General features: G+C 41.9%; 1 protein-coding gene across 1 annotated transcript in view; it reads right to left on the bottom strand.

Moving 5' to 3' along the window:
* The window catches only part of Gnaq (G protein subunit alpha q), a 246,303-nt gene that overhangs the window by 86,462 nt on the left and 145,536 nt on the right, over positions 1–14,305 (bottom strand). The window lies entirely within an intron of this gene.

The raw sequence follows: 14,305 nt of genomic DNA, 5'->3' as shown, positions 1-14,305 counted from the left end.
TAGGTCAGAAAATGTCTTAGGCTTTAGGGCAGATGTTATTTGAGCTGACCTTACAATTGGCAGGGACATTTTCTTTGTCTTTCAGCTCTAGGTCCTAATTCCTATTTGTCCTTTCCCTTTATGGAAAGCATCAGAGAAAAGCTGAGGAAAGCAGGGGAAGGAGCAGACTGGACACTGAGCACATTAGCATGAATTGCATGAACTGCATGAACCGCTCCCGGAGGGGAGGAGGACAGGAGTCCTGCCAGTGGCTTGGCCCACATCACTGCACACAGGCCCAGGCAGCACACCTCCTACATTCATGCTTACACACACACACACATACACACACACACACACACACACACACACACACACACACACACACACGTTCAGTAATAATTTAGCCCCTCTGGGAGTTGATATGCTGGCTTATAAAAGAAAAATAAATTGGGGGAGGGGTGAACCACCATTCTACATACAGCACACAGCTTAGAGAACCCCGATTGCTCTGTGATAAGAGGCTGGTGTTAAAACGGATGCTGGGAGCTTTCAAGTAAAAAATTACCCAGCACCTCCCTGTGGGGTCACATTCTGCACTGACATGGCTGCTAGGGGCAACGGGAAGAAAGCCCAAGGCTCTCAGCATATATTTAAAACAGCATGGTCATACTAGATTGAATGGCAACAGAGCAACCATCATTCTAGAATTTTCACACACAAACTTGTCAAAATCACTGCAATTTGGTACAAATGCTTCTCTCAGGTATATTTCCTGGAAAAGACATTATGTTTTATTCTAATATTTTTTCCCTCTTTGCCTCCAACTTAGTTGCATCTCAGACTCTGGGATCTACAATAGTCATTACCTTCTTTGCTATAGATGTATGAAAGTTGTACCATTGATAAATTAGTATTTTAAGATATTAAACATATAAACAGAGTAAGTGAAACAAGTAATATGTAAATAGTGCTATCTTTTTAAGAGTTTTTGGTACTTCTTCTGACATATCTCACAGCTTTTATTATGTGAAACACTCTATCCTACCATACAAAGGGAAAACGAGTCATTAGTAAATTTCTGTCAGGAATAATCAGTGTTTTCTTGGTAAAGCAAAAGCCACTCAGTGTGTTTCAAGTTGGTAGTGCCCTCTACTGCCAAAACCATGGCTTGCTTTTGCTGTCACCAGAAAGCTCTGCCTAAAACGCCAAGTTGCTAACAAGAGAATGTCCTTCTCTGCTCTCTGCAGGTAGATATGGTGTAGCAACCATTTAGCAACTGTGAGGCCTGGAGTATTTCATTTTCAATAAATCACACTCTCTTAAGGGGTGCTCTCTGTCACAAGACACTGTAATGAGCTGAACTTCTGTTGCCTTCCCCCTCACTGAAAGAGGCACGCCAGTTTTCCTGAGTTCTCACCACAGCTATTTTTGGGGAGATACCTTCTACCATGCTTGTTGAGGTATGGGCCTTGAAACCACACAGCGACAAGGAAAGCTGAACTGGGACCGTCAGTGAGCTCCTTTTCCATAATTGGACCAATCCCCCAGACTGGTACAAGCATAAGGAACAGGATCAAAAAATAACACTCCTTGGCTAAGAAAATGAATCCAGTTTTCATGAAGTCGGTTTAGATGTACTTCTGGGTGGGGTGTAGTGTTAATTTTGATTTCTGATGGCTGAATCTGGGGGACGCTCCGCTGAGAACTTCCTGGAGAAATCACAGATTTACGAAACAGAAGTCACCACATGCAACTGTGCTTTCTAGAGCTCTGGGTCTCAGGGTGCTCTGTCTTGGCAGGACAAGCCTCCTCAAACACTGGAGACCTCCGGACACATAGCCCCAAGGCAAGTGGCCTTTTGGGATGCTCTGATGAATGTATGCATCTTTGTGATGCTATCATGAGTTTCTGTAGCTACAGAAGGTTTCCAGAATTCCAGGTGAAAGTGCAACTCATCACCAGTGGCTTCATACTGACCTCTGTCCCTACTCTGTCTAGTCCTAGCTCTCTGCTCCTACTGAATGAGGTAACTGAAATAACTGAGTGCAAAGCTTTTACTACTGAAAGAAATATGCAAAAGAAAAACATACTTAGAGAATGTGTGGTACAGTATGTTTTTATTTTATTTATTATTAGAATTTTAATAACACAACTTGAAAGAGTTAAAAACTGGGTTTTTAGGCATTACCCAAGATCAATATATCCTTATCCTTAAACACAAGCATGGCACTGAAACAACACATATGATATTTTCCCTTTCAAAGCAGGAGGGGTAAGAGCTGCAGGTGTCTGGGAGAATGGTTTTCTAAGGAAGACAGAAAGAACATCAGGAGGGAGGGCCACTAAACTGTTCCAGGGACAGAGAGGCTATTTAAGTTGAGGAGTGTTTAAGTTGAGAACTACAGACTCTAACATAGCTAGTTTGTTTCACTATGATTTCAAGGCCATTTAAGTGGTATTGATCTTATTCTCCACATGGAGGCCCACCCAAGTGATTCCCAAATAATTGAGTGGTGGAATAGCTGTGGATGGAAAACAGCTCCAAATCCTGCTGTAGAAAACTCAGCAGAGGGCTGCTGAGCTGAGCAGGGTGGGACAGAGATGGACCTCTGGCCTGTGATCATTTAGTGCATGTGCTCTGTGATGTCAAAGCCATTTATGTCGGCAATGGTTTTTCCAAGTGCAAGCTGAGGCACTCTATAAAGGCCTCGCAGTACACTGGGTATATAATGAACACACAATGCAGATGAACTTCCAGGCCACAGTGTGGATTCTTTTCTGCATAAACTGAGCAGCCATTTATGGACATGCTTTATGAATAGGGTTGTGCAATGGCTTAGTCACCAGATTTAAGCCATCTAAAACCCAGAGCTTTTCACTCTCAGATTCACCTCAGACCCGTTACATAAGGGTCTAAATGATTGTATGATGGGCTCCTTGGGTGTGGTCTCTTTATCACACCAGGCCCAGTCTCCATAGTCTCCTCTTTGTCCCTCCTGATGGAGCACCACTCCTCCAGCTAACTGCAACCTTCCCTGCCACTCTCGCTTCGAGGACAAAGTGACTTCATGCTTCATTCAGTGTCACACTGATGCTTATATATTGATCTTAGATAACATTTTCACAACAGGGCCATCCCATAAATCTCTGCCATGACTATGCCTTACAATTTTGCCAAATACAACTGGTACTGTCACTCTTGAAATCTGCCCCAAAAGCACACCAACTGCAGGTTACTGTAGTGGCCTGTCCCTAAGAATGTCATGTGTAGTGACAACTCCCTTAGCGCTATACATGGCAGAGAATAATGCCAAGTAGCAAAGACAGCCCCTCTAAAACGATGACCTCACTGCTGGGCAAGAGGGCTGGATGAAAGACACAACGAAGGGACTTCCGGTCATGTTAGACCTCCCTGACCACACTGGAGCACTACCTAATAGAGAGCTTTTAAAAAGCCATTCAACTGAATGGATCTGCTTATCTTGCTTTGTAGTCAGTGTGTTAATATCAAAAAAGAGTAAGTACACTGTTATGATTTTTCTGAGGTGCACATGACTTGGAATGAGGGGTGAGGAGTCACATGGACAGCCTGGTACAAGGAGCCTGAGGGGAAGAAAGGTCTAGACTAGTTTAGGTAACAGGGTCCTCAACTGTCACTGTCAACTAAAAAATGAGAGCTGTGTGCTTAGGGGAAGCTCTCTGTTAGAGCAGACCAAGGGAGGCATGGTTTAGGTGGAACCCTACATGGGTACGCACCCTCCATACTTGGAACTAAACCACTAATACTAAACAGGGAATATGTCCTATTAAAATGTCTACTTGTCCTGGGTTCGGTCCCCAGCCCTGAAAAAAAGAAAAAGAAAAAAAATGTCTACTTGTGATTTTTCCTGAAAAGAAAATAAATCAGGAGGCACAGGGCAGAAATCCCTGCCAGGTAAAAGCTGGCAGGACCTATGACAGCCACTAGGGACACGCCCTATAGTCTGCTCCAAATCCATCACGGCTTCATGCCTGATTTGACTGTTTTGCCCAAGCAGAACACACTTCCTATGAAAAGTTGAAAGGTGAGTAAGCACATGTGGGAGCAAATTTGCACACTGATGAGTGAAAAGCCATGGGTGTGCAGAGAGTCCACACAGAGTCCTAGGCAACCCTGCACAGGCAGAGAAACCTTTGAAAGTATCACACCATGATGTGAAGAGCAATGCAGGGCAAGGAGGGGGCAGAAAGAGAGATGGAATGTTTATCACCTTGTTCCCCCTTAGGAAGAAAGGGAAAGGGGGGAGGGAGGGAGGGAGGGAGGGAGGAAGGACGGAAGGAAGGCAGGAGGAAGGGAGGGAGGGGAAAAGAAAAGGTACATGTATGTGCCTTTTAACCTAAGTGAACAAGATTGTTTTCCTTGGTTAAGCCTCACACGAAGTATGGCATCCTGACAGCCTAATTAATATAAATAACATTTTCATGACGTTTTCGACCTACGCATATGCCCATTCATCTAAGCCTCAACCGCACTTCTATAAGCAGGGTAGGCATGCAACTCTATCTTCTTTTAGTTAAGGCCAAGGAACGTTGGGGGAACGGAATTCAGACAGGATTAGACTTGACTCTTGCCAGTGTGGCCTCAGACGATGCTGCACTGCTTGCCTTCTTGATACCAGCAGCACCAGGCTAGTGACTTAGAAGCTTTTCTGCCTTACTAGGATAATATTTCCCTGAGCAAATTTATCCTGAAAGCCTCAGGCAGCCAGGCTTGCTCAGCCTGCAAGACAGTGGTCAGTTTTGCGTAGAAACTCCCTTATTTGTTCATGAAAGCCCTACAAATATTTTGGCAAATAAATGCAGAAAGCCGGAAACACTAATTATTAGGCAGAGACAAACCCACAGTAATAAAATAAACAACGAAGTGCCTTTTCAGCACAGCTATTCAATGTGCCTTCCTGCTGCCAGTGCCATGAAAAACAAGATGGGAATGGCCTGGAGGAGACAGGAGGAAATGACTCCTTTACAGACCACGTCCTGTGGGCAGTGTGGCCTTAGGATCTGCTACAGCAGATATCTAAAAGGAAGGGTGGGCAATGACTTTCGCAGAGAGAAACAAGTGATTAGGTAAAAAATGGAGTTCCTTAAGAACACTGTTAAGGCAGGGCACTTACGGTTAGTTCTTTAACCATCAACTTTAAAAAATCCTGGAAAATGCCAAGACTTTTTTAAATGGTGTTATTTGTGGTGGGGGACGGGGTGTGGGGGCTGCTGCTCAACTAGTTGCCAGTACCTGTAAGCTAACTAGTCTGCTCTCAAAACAAAAGCCTTGGTCCTCCATGTATGGCTATGCATTTTGTGCCTTGTACAAAGGCACATCATATATGCTGGAGTTCATTCACCCTGGGACCTGGAATAGTGTAACATTCCGCTCACCAAGCAATGTAATGTGATCAGGCAAAGAAGAGGCTTTTGTCTAACCTGCCTGCACAAGAGCCTGAGGTACCTCGACTTCACCTGCACAAAGGCACTCTATGTACTACTAATAGCAGTCCTGAGCTAAGAATAATAAGTTTATGGTGTCTGTCCCTTCAAGCCATATCACTGTATGTGTGCAAACATGGCTTGATGCCCAGGATTTGAGAACCAGCCATGTAGGACTCAGGCAAATCAATGGATTTTCTAGTTTACTCTTGATCTTTAACAATGAGAATAGCCCATCTTTGTCCACCTCCTTATAGTTGTTATGATGCCACTGGCAAAAAGCCTGATTCTTTCTTTGATATGGTTGATATGGTTGGTTTCAGTGTTTTCTGCAATGCTTTCAAGTATATTAACAACACACTCTTCTTGCTTGTGTAAGCCGAAGGGGAAGGATAAAGATTATGAATGTCAAGGACAAGCTAAGAGGTCAAACATTTCCCAAGCGAGTGTACACACTTTCCTGTGTCTGAATCTAAATGACTCTCATGGATCACTAAACCATTCAACTCCAGGATTACAGTGCAACTAGCTTAGCAAGCAGCTGAGCGCTGGCATCTCTGAGGCAGCATTTCAAATCCCAGATTGGCTTGTTTCCCCTGACAGACTGCAGGGGTATAGATTCCTGGCCAACTGCAGAAAAGCTGGCAGCTCTTTACCTCTTCCAGAGTCAGTGTGGCTGGGCAATGTCGGAACAACTGGTCTCATTGCCTTCTAGGGTGACAATTAATTAGTGGGGGGAACAAGGAACAGTCTATTCAATAGTGAGCCAATCCTTTGCCCTTCTGAGAGTGTGACCCTACACCCTTAGTAGAGTCAATGCTTGTATCACAAAATGCACTGAGAATGGCTTCTGGACTCCCTTAACACTGTTTGGTCAGAGTCTGAGTAGGAAGACTTTTCAAGATCTTTAATGGAGAGAAGAACTCAACAAGACTGGCATGTCAGCAGGACACGAGATGACCAACAGTAAAACCCAGTGATGGTGGAGAAAAGATAGCTCCAGCAGAATACAAGAAGGAAGCATGGATGTTCCACTGAGAAGTGTTGCCAAGAATGGCAAGGAGAAAAATGTGTGGTGCCAGGGATCCAACCCCATTGATGAAAATTCCAGCTTAGTGACTTGTCCAGTGTGCTTTATTGGGTACAAATAGGAAGTGCACTGCTCAAGAGTGTGAATGAGAACATGTGAGTCAGAGGACAGCACTTCCCTCACTCCAGCTGACAGCAAAGGACACCACTTAACTGCAGGAGAGGACGACTGATTGCTCCCAAGATTTTTCCAGAAAGAAAAATAATATCTAACTGCAGGAATGAGTGAATTAAAACATGATACGCAAAACAAACATCCTAAAACTGCCTTAAGAATATATCTATCAGACACTACACATACAGCCCTAATACTGCAGTGATGCTGAAGTCTGCAGTAAAACCTTGGTGTAACCCTGACCCATGAAAACTCACCTGATGAGTTGTCTAAATTCTTTCCCAACCAACTGTCATGTGCACTGCACTGTCTTGTCAACCTACATCTTGTCCTTAGCTACCTGCCTGTTTGAATTGACCCTCTACCTCTACCACAACTCCACAAGAGCGGGGCTGGCAGAGGTGACCCAGTCAATAAGCTAGATTAGCTATTGTTCTGCTGGTATTGACTCTATCTAAACTGCTCTTTTGTGGTTTTATGATACCCTTTCTCCTCATTCTCAAACTCCGAAGCACTGGCCTTCCTAGAAGGCTTTCATGTAGGTTCTAGCTGGTACCCCTGAAGTCGGCTATAATTTCTGAATAACGTGGGCGCCTTTTATCTCAATAGTCCCTACTGATTTCACACTGTTCTCCAATGTACCTCTTGTTTCATGTGGCAGGGTCTACTATCTGGAACACAGTGTTCCTCTGGGCAGCTAGCCCAGTCTTAGTTCTTCGTTTTACTCTAAGGAAGGAAGATCCATTTACTCAATGCCTTCTTGCCTTTACTTCCCTGTTTTCCTCCTGTCTTCTTAGCTACTGCTTTTGACCTGGAACTCTTTCTATGTGGATGGCAGCAAGAGGTTCAATGATCATTATCTTGCAGTAAAAAAAAAAAATCTTTCAAATCCCTTCTCCATGCTGCCATAGGATGATTTCCACTGAACTTAAATCCAGTCGTTGTCTGTGAAGCTGTTCCATAGTTCCCCGAAGCACAAGACGATGCCTCTGACAGAAATTTCCTGGCCTACTTACAACTCACTCCTCACTTCTTGGGTTTAATCTTCCTTTCAGTTCTCCAAACTGGGCAAGCCTATTCAAATCTCCATGCTTTCTCTTCTCTTCATCTGACAAGCCCTTAAAGACTAGTCTCATGTTCTTCAAGATCCAACTCAATGGCTTCCTTTTCCTATGAAGTACTGAGTTCATTATAGAGTCCATCACTTTACTGGGACAAGGACTTCTACTTTTCTCTTTCTTCTCCAGACCCTACTCAAGTGTGTAGACCCTACAAATAATAAATGTTTAAGCAAGAGAGAACAGAAGATGTCATGCTGGCCTAAAGTGTAACATGCGTATGCAACTTCATATTCTCTTTTAAATGTGTTTATTAATCTATACTTATATATCTATTTTATTGAATGAGGGCATTTCTACAATGTGGGAAGAAAATCAGTCAATGTATACACTTGGCCTAAAATCGTAAGGGAAGATTGAGAGCGCTGGTTTTTCAGGATGTTTATTACGCATGATATGCCTCCTTCCCCTACCACGGAATTGAAAATCTTAGACTTTAATTCTGATGTGTGTCATTTCTCAGTATTCTGATTACTGGGAGGGAAGGCACAGCCTGCAGGTCTCTAGAAAACTGAGGCAGAATCCAGTGGGACAACACATGATTTAATTCAAGGCTAGCCTGGCCTGCTCAAGAAAGCAGGAAAGGAAGGGAAAAAGAAAGGAGAACAGGCTGGATTCAAATTCTAGGTGAGTGGCATAAAGAGTATTTTATTACCACCTTTCTATTGTTCTACTCTATCATATATGTGCACTCTAGTAACTAGGTCCTTGCTTGGCACCACCTGGCTCATCCTGGCAGGGATGGCAAATGCTGACAGCTGCATAGTGAGTGGGGAAGTGTGCTCGGTCTGCTTCTAAACACTCTAAAGTGTACCTTTCTCCTAGTTCCCTCACTGAGCATCCTTGTGTAATGTGAACTCCAACATCAATGGAGCCAAAACTCTGCTTCAATGGATTGTTTCAGAGGAAGCTGCTTTTTTTGTTTTGAATGATTTTTCTCTCCCAGCTCAGTTAAAAAAGAAAAAAAGAAAAGAAAAGAAAAGAAAACTAAAAAGAAAGCAGATTCCTGTTCTTATCAACTGAGTACTTAAGGAAACAGTGTGAGTGCCAAAGTCAATGAATTACAGAGAAATGTTATTGTAGGTATTTGAAATGAGAATTGACTGCTGACAGAAAAGCAGAAGTTCACATTTAAAAGAGAACTTGAAAGCAGGTGTTAGAATGTCATGGAATGTTAGAATGTTAGAAAATCATGGGAAGAGAGCTGACCTGCCTGTATCCAATAGTGAGGTGATACAGGCAGTCACACTGTGACTGCTACCACAACTCTACCCTGCTCCCAGCCAGTGCTCCCACAGCCCCTTCTTTGCCTGAACTCAAGAGCTGTTAGGTACAAGTGCTTCAGCAAAACAAGGAGACGGGGACACAGCACAGCTGTAGTGAAGAACCAGCAGGACAATACAGGGGTGGGGGTGGGGGTGGGGGTGGGAGTGGGGGTGGGAGGGCGGTCCTTGCTTTCATAATCTTGAACAACTAATGCTGGCTATAGCAAGAGTTAAAAGGTACTTCCTACCCACCTGCTCACCCCATTTCCAGATCATGTTGCCTGACTATGGGGTGGTAGAATAATTCCCAGAACAGTGCTCTTTCTCCTGTTCCTCACTTTTGTGGTTTGAACAGCACACTCTGACTCTGTACTGGAACTCAGTATCTGGCAAGACAGCCTCACCAGTGCATACTTGCCACATTACTCCTGGTCTTACACTTAAACCTTCAGGGTGAGGGGGATGGTGCTGTTAGCAGAGTGATTGCTGCATGAGCATGGGGGCCTGAGCTTGGACCCCTCGGCACCCACATAAAATCGTGTGTATGGAAGTATGCCTTTAACCCTAACAGTTGGGTAGACAGAGTCAGGATGATCCTGAAGTTCACTGTCCAGATAATCTAGCAAATCTATGAGGTTCAGGTTTGGTGTAAAACCCTGTCTTAAAAAATAAGTTGTAAGGAAGAAGAGATAGATACATGACATATGGGTGTCGGCCTCCACACTCGCACATACGTATGTGCACCCAGACAAACATAAAACCACAAATATAACACACACACACACACACACACACTCTCTCTCTCTCTCTCTCTCTCTCTCTCTCTCTCTCTCTCTCTCTCTCTCTCTTCTTTCTGTAAGGAGCTGAAACACTTGACACAAATCCTTCATTAGTACTTGGACGGTAGGGCACAGACAACTTCATCTTCATTTTACCACTAAGAAAACAGACAAAATAAGGTTGAGAGATTTATATTCTGGCCACGTGGGATAAGACACATTGCCTAGGAGTCACTCTCACAACACACTTTTGAGCTTGGACAGATGAATTAACAATTCGTTTCTTCTTTATTATTTCTATAAAAAAATGATAGTTTTGAAAAGAAGACAAATGTGGTTTGGTAAAAACTGTTTTCAACAATAGCATGTCAGGGCTTTTGAGAGAGCTCAGTGGGTAAACATACTTGTTGCCAAGTCCAATGATCTGAGTTCAAACCCAGAATCCTGAATTGGCTTCTGACCCACACATGCACTGTGACATGTATGACTGATCATGCACACATGCATGCACATACTTTAAAAAAGCATTGTGAAATAGGAAAAAAGTTCAGAAAGAGTATACTATATATCAATTTCTTGTTTCCATGTCTTTTGACCCCAGAGAGCAAGGAGAAATTCGTCAGCAGCAGTCAAGAGTCAGATCTGAGCTGGTCTTATATCATGTGGCTCTTGGGAATTACCAGATTCTAATTCCTTATCTGAAAATGAAGAATTAATAGTTCTTATCTCAAGGGATTGCATTTAGTACTGACAGGACCCAGGAAAAGGCAATGAGCACCATGCCTGAGGATATGCTGTACTGCTGTGACCTCACATCCCAGTTAATGTTTAGATTCTGACCTTGGAAACAAGTGATTCCAAACATTTATCATGAGAGCGAACCAAGTAAGTTATTATCTTCATGAAGAAAGAACAAAACAGCCTTCCAAAGAATACCAAGAAATCACAGCATCATAGTAATTCTTGATTTTGTGCAAGCCTTGAACAATCTTTTTAAAAAGGAGGCAGAAAAATAAATTATAATATACACAACCACAGGTCAGAGCCACAGATAAGCTGGACATCATATGGAGCAATGGTGAGTCCTGTGTTCTCATTAGTCCATTAAATTTTAATTTAGGACTTTTCAAAATTACTCTAAAAGAAAAAGAAAAAAGCAATTACCTTATATCCACTCTGTCCTATTTCTAAGAATCTTCCCATTATTACATAAACCACCTAAATGAACTCTGGAATGCCTTTAGGCAAGAAGACAGAGAGTGCTACACCTGTTGGCATTTTGATAAGAAGTCACTGATAACTAAAAGGTGAATTCAGCTTCCTACAGCTGTTATTGCAGGGAAAAGTGGTTTATGGGTTCAAAGGTGCTTTTATTTCTTTCTTGAAATCTCAAATACACAACTATTATTTTGTATAAGTGTCATGTCTCCCTTAGATCTTGTGTATTTTTACAACTTTAAAATGTACTTACTCATAGTGCAAAATACAGATCATGGAATTAGCTCATTTAAAACTCCTGGGTTTCATGTTTTTCCAGTTGATTTTAATGCAGAGATTGATAAATTAAATACAATGGCTAATGAATGCTGCTCATACACAGGCTAATGAAAGCTGACTTGTATTCCTTAATTCGAGGGGTAATGAATAATGAGGAATAAGAACTAATCAACCTCAAGGAAACCTGATGCATCTGACACCCAACTTGTTTCTTTCGGTTACAAACCCACATGTGCTTGCAAACAGAGGTCAACCTTAAGTTGTTGTTTCTCAGGAACTTCACACATTGTTGAAAAAGGCTCTCTCACTTGCCTAGAGCTCAGAGATTAGGCAGGACTGGCTGGCAGCAAACCCCAGCAATCTGCCTGTCTCTACCTACACCCCAGCTCTGGCGTTGCATGTGCACACCACAACCACCAGCCTTTATGTGGGCACTGGGGATAAACTGTGGCCAGCACATTACTGATTGAGTTATGCCCTAAGCTTTCACCTACTTCTTAAAACCGAAGGTCAATTACATCCTTTTCTGAAACATATGCTAATAAGATTGTCAAAAACAAGCTGAGTATGGTGTCACATGCTACTAATCCCTGCTTTTATGAGGACAAGGCTGGTGGACAAAACCAGCATGATCGACAGAGTGAGTTTCAGGACAGCCAAAGCTACATAAAGAAACCTTGTGTGTGTGTGTGTGTGTGTGTGTGTGTGTGTGTGTGTGTGTGTGTGTGTGTGTGTGTGTGAGAGAGAGAGAGAGAGAGAGAGAATATATATATATATATATATATATATATATATATATATATATATATATATATATATAAAATGTTTAAACAGTAGGCCACATTCAACTAAACATGGGCCGAGTGGCAGTTATCTGCTCATTAAGTACTTCAGGTGCCATTTGTTCCTGCTTATTTTTTACTCTTAAGTGACGCCTGAAGACAAAACAAATCAGCACACTGTGAAACTGTTCATTCTCTCAACCCTGGAATGGCCCTCCCAGGAGATGAAGCTAAGGCACATGTATTTCCTCTTGATATAATCACTACAGTCAGTACTATCAGTCATAAAACTGAAACTGGAGAGTAATGTGCCTAGTAGGAGTGCATGCATCTACAACAGTGGTTCTCCAACTGTGGGTTGCAACCCCATAGTAGGGATTGAAAGGCTTACACGGGAGTCACATATCAGATATTCTCCTGTGTATCAGATATTTACATTACGATTCATAACAGAAACAAAATTACAGTTATGAAGTAGCAACAAAAATAATATTATGGTTGGGGTCACCATAACTTGAGTAACAGTACCAAAGGGTTATAGCATTAGGAAGGCTAAGAACCACTGGTCTATAGGGACTAGTGCACACAGTTTAAGTCACAGCTTGGTGTGATAGGTGAGACCATGCTTTGCTAGTAAGAGAATATAATTGCAAATCTAGAATTTCCTTTGTGGTGCAAAGAAGTATCTGGTTGAATAGAAATACAACACATTTTCATAGAAGATTTCTCCTCCCACTCTTTCTGGAAAATAGCACTTTAAAAAAATAGGAAGAAAATGTTTGATAATGATTTGTATATGGCTGTTCTGGTTAGTGGCTATTTTCCTTGTCTCAGAAATGACTTCAGTGACATGTGCCCTGTTTCAGAGTAAAGAAGTCACACTGGTTCCCTTTAAAGAATGGTCCAGTGTTCTTCCAACAAGAAGTTTACCAAAAACCATATTGGAATATTAGAAAGAACCAAAAGAGGAAATTTGGTGTAATGGAGAAAAATGGAGAAAAGCAAGAATAGCATAAAATGAAAGCAACTGTAGAAGACACAACCAATCAGAAGGAAGCAACTACAAAAGACACAACCAATCAAATGAAGTAGACCCTGAGGGTCAGTGAATGGTTTGTAATTAAAACAAAGAACAAAAAGAAACCTCAGTTTTATAATGAACAAACAAATAACCATCAATAAAAATGAAGAGTCAGATCCATGGCTTCCTGTTTGGACATAAGATGTATTTTTATATCACAACCCTGTCAAAGAATAATTTTCCAGGCTTACCCTATGAGGAAATCTATCTAATTAGATAGTTAGCTCACTGTTTTGATCTCTCTGAGTTCTCTGAATGGTTCTGCTTTTAGGAAAACACTGAGCATGTCTCTCATGGGTGGTCATGAACATGGTAGTCACATGAAGAAACGCAGTGAGTGCATTACTGGTGATGGGAATCCATTGAACAGCAGAGGAAAGCCCAGGCGAGGGGGGCTGGAGAGGCTAGACTCCAACTAGCACAAAGATCGATGTCAGAGGCCTCAAAACAAGGGCACAGACTCTGAGTTTTCAATTCTTAATGAAAGTCAGCTCAATGGTTTCTCATAAAAGTGCAGTGGAGAGAACTAAAGAGAAGCCCTCTGCTGTTTGCTATAAATGTCTTCACTGGCATCACATGAGAACCAAAACACAAGTGAATCAGTCAGAAACATCGTTGGGTATTTTGAATTTACATGCAGTACAAGGAAACATCTTAATTCAGTTCCTGTATTTTACACTTACTGTGGTCAACACATACAATGAAAGAAAGAGAAAAATAACACATACTACAGCCAAGTTCCTGACACAAGACTTGGTCTTGGCCTTTATTTTCCAAATATTTGTTGAATAAATAAATAATCTAAATATTCCTTTTATTTATCCCTTTTATTTAGTCAGCACTAAGAGTTTATTTTGTCTCATAGTAATATTCCAGCACTGAACTACTTAAAGAAGCATCTATTGTCTCATTGTAAAACTTGTCTCTGTGAAAGCCAAACACAGTCCTGGAGCAAGGAAGATAGGTATCTTATATGTAGATGTTTGTATATGTGGTGAGTTACATATACAAAGAATAATGGAATGGAACTTAAGTTTCCTAAACACACATGTGGGCTTATGTATGTATAGGAAGAAAATAGGTAATATATAACTATACTTCTAGCAAATGAATATATTATTAGCTTATTAACAT

This window comes from Rattus norvegicus, chromosome 1 (genome assembly GCF_021556685.1).
Source record: "Rattus norvegicus strain SHRSP/BbbUtx chromosome 1, alternate assembly SHRSP_T2T, whole genome shotgun sequence".
Lineage (NCBI taxonomy): Eukaryota > Metazoa > Chordata > Mammalia > Rodentia > Muridae > Rattus > Rattus norvegicus.
Note: the sequence above shows the minus strand (reverse complement) of the source record. Positions and strands in the feature narration are given on the sequence as shown.